Below are 3,105 nucleotides of genomic sequence, written 5' to 3'. Positions count from 1 at the left end.
CTCTCTCTCTCTCTCTCTCTCACACACACACACACACACACACACACACACACACACACACACACACACACACACACACACACACACACACACACACACACACACACACACACACACAAGTAAACACACCAGGAGCCATACATGTGGAAAGGCAGAGATGATATCAGAGATGGCAGGACCCACTGCCGTGTGTTCTTTGAGCTCAATGTCAAACCTGCTGCTCTGCAATCAATCATTACACTTCTAAAACGTTAAGGACAAGAGTGTGTGTGTGTGTGTGTGTGTGTGTGTGTGTGTGTGTGTGTGTGTGTGTGTGTGTGTGTGTGTGTGTGTGTGTGTGTGTGTGTGTGTGTGTGTGTGTGTTTGTGTTTGTGTGTGTGTGTGTGTGCGCGTGTGTTTCTGTCTGTGTGTGTGTCTGTGTCTGTGGGTGAGAGAGAGATAGTGTGTGTGTGTGTGTGTGTGTGTGTGTGTGTGTGTGTGTGTGTGTGTGTGTGTGTGTGTGTGTGTGTGTGTGCGCGTGTGTTTCCGTGCGTGTGTGTAGGTGGAGGGAAAATGCTTCTCTGCCTTATCTCATGACAACAGAAAGAGAACAGGCACGTTAACAATCAATAAACTAACACATACTCACAAGTGCTCGCTCTCATGAGCACGCATGCACACACACACACACACACACACACACACACACACACACACACACACACACACACACACACACACACACACACACACACACACACACACACACACCTCCTCTCTTCTTTCCCTGCCCTCCTTCTCCGTCAACCTCCAGTCTTTATCCCCCTTATCATAGTATCTCTTCATTTTCTCTTTACTGCTTCTTCAGTCGCTCCATTCTCCACTCCTTTCCACTTATTAGTATCTTCTCATCTTGTCTATTTCTTTCTACTATCTTAACATCTGTTCATTTTATGGTTTTCTCTCTTCTCCTCCTCTCTAGATCTCTCTTTCCCTCTCCTCTCTTCTTTTTTATTTTCCTTTTCTTCTCTCCCCTGTGCTGGAATGTGATGTAGACACATCTATATGGACTGAGATGATTGCAATTTACTCAGAACACTGTGCGTAGTGAAATTGAATTTACTTTGAGCTGATTTTCTTTGACACCTTAAATCTGTTCTGTTTTGGGGTGAGCCTGCCAGTTTCTTAGCGGAGTGGAGACCCCCACCCTCTGATCAAAGCCGAGTTTAGTCTCCGTCTCGAGCAGTGTGAGTCATCTCAGAGCTGCTGATTCTAATTATGTTATGGAGAAGATGGATGAGATCAGATGTGTGCCTGTATGTGTTTGTGTGCGGGTGGGAAACACGTGCTTGTTCATAAGCATGTGTGTGTGTGTGTGTGTGTGTGTGTGTGTGTGTGTGTGTGTGTGTGTGTGTGTGTGTGTGGTACACGCACGTGGATGGTGCACGTGCTCCTCACAAACCCTCCGATTCAAGCAGACATAAATGCTATTGATTGTAACTGGGCTGTGATGTGTGGGATATAAAAAGCTTTTCCACCGTTCCACCGTGTAGCAGAGCGAAAACAGAGAAGGCAAGGGGAGGAGAGTGAGGGGGGGGGAAAAGACGGCAAGATAAAGAGACGGAGTGGGCGAGTGAGTGAGTCCGGCAAAGGGAGGAGAGAAGGAGTAGACCAGAAAAGTGAGAGGAGAGGGAGAGAGGAAGCAATAGTCATTACTTTGAACTGATGAGGTATTCCAGTGAGGGGAGAAATGAAGGTCATTGATTGTTATCTTAATATCGCCCCCCCCCCNNNNCCCCGCATGCGCACATATGCATAAAAACACACATATGCACACAGCCACCACGCACACACGTAAATGTCACTGGCTTCATTTGCTGAGCTCCTTTCCATCTGATGGGATTAGGTGTAATCTGTTCTAATCGTGCCTCGTGTCATGTGTAAATGGGATTATATCTAACTGCTGCTCAATAACACCAATATGACTGCTGCTGCTGCTGCTGCTGGGGGGCTGAGGCTCTACGGCAGCACAACCAATCAATGAGAAATCCATCGACCACAACATAAACTGTGCTGCTGGCCTCAGGCTGCTCCTGAGAAGAGTCCTTCAGCTGGCACAATGGGAGCGCACGGGCATCACCTCGGGCTTTCTGCGGTGTCAGTAATCACAAATAAGGTGACCTCTTCACTTAGGCTACTTCACTTTCTTCGTTCCTTTCTCTTTTCCTTTGTTCATCCTATATCTGTATGAACTAATGTCAATAAAGTGATTTATCAATAATTCAAATCGCCTTTTCCCTCCTTCCTTCCTGAATATAACCTCTCTCCACTAAAGGAAAAGAGCCACCTATGGTTTATTCTGATCGATGAATATTCAGTTCTGGCATGTGAATCCCTGTTCACACCCCGCCTTATATACGCATACTCCCCCTCCCTTTAAACCCCTCCCTCGCCCTCCTATGTCTGAATTATACATCACTTATCCTAATACATTTACATTCATTAATACTCAGTTTCCAGCTGACTAGGTGCTTTACAGTCCAGCCATGTTCCAGAGCGTTCCCTACATGTAGAGTAGCCCGTCAGCAGGACCCTTTGGAGACAGTCGATGTACATCACTAATTTTTTAATCAAACACAGGCACTCAGTCACTGACTGAGATTAAAACAACGTGAGTCGCCAGCTGATACTGTGTTTATACATGGTGTGTGTGTGTTCGTGTAAAACTGTCTGCGCTCTCCTCACCTGGTTTTCGGCGATGTCGTCAGCCACTCATCGTGTTTCTCAAAAGTGATGAGATATGCAGCAATCTCCTAGAGAGACAAAGACAAGACGGAAAGGTTATATTGGTGTGTGCGTGAGTGTGAGTGTGTGTGTGTCACAGTGAAATAAAACATAACAGGTATTTCCAGATGACCTGCTGATGCCCACAGAGAGTGTGTCACTATCTGATTGCCACGGTGAGGTCCAGGCATCTGATTGGTCACAGAGCAGCCAGTCAGGAGACAGATATAGAGGACAGACCCTCAGGGCCAGCAACCAATCACGCTCACCGACACACTGATGTATCCTTCCGCCGGGGAGGAAAAGCTATCTCCTAAATACACACACACATCCCCCCCCCCC

This window comes from Notothenia coriiceps, unplaced genomic scaffold, assembly GCF_000735185.1.
Source record: "Notothenia coriiceps isolate Sejong01 unplaced genomic scaffold, NC01 NC01_scaffold00034484, whole genome shotgun sequence".
Classification (NCBI taxonomy): Eukaryota; Metazoa; Chordata; class Actinopteri; order Perciformes; family Nototheniidae; genus Notothenia; species Notothenia coriiceps.
This window is presented reverse-complemented; position numbering follows the sequence as displayed.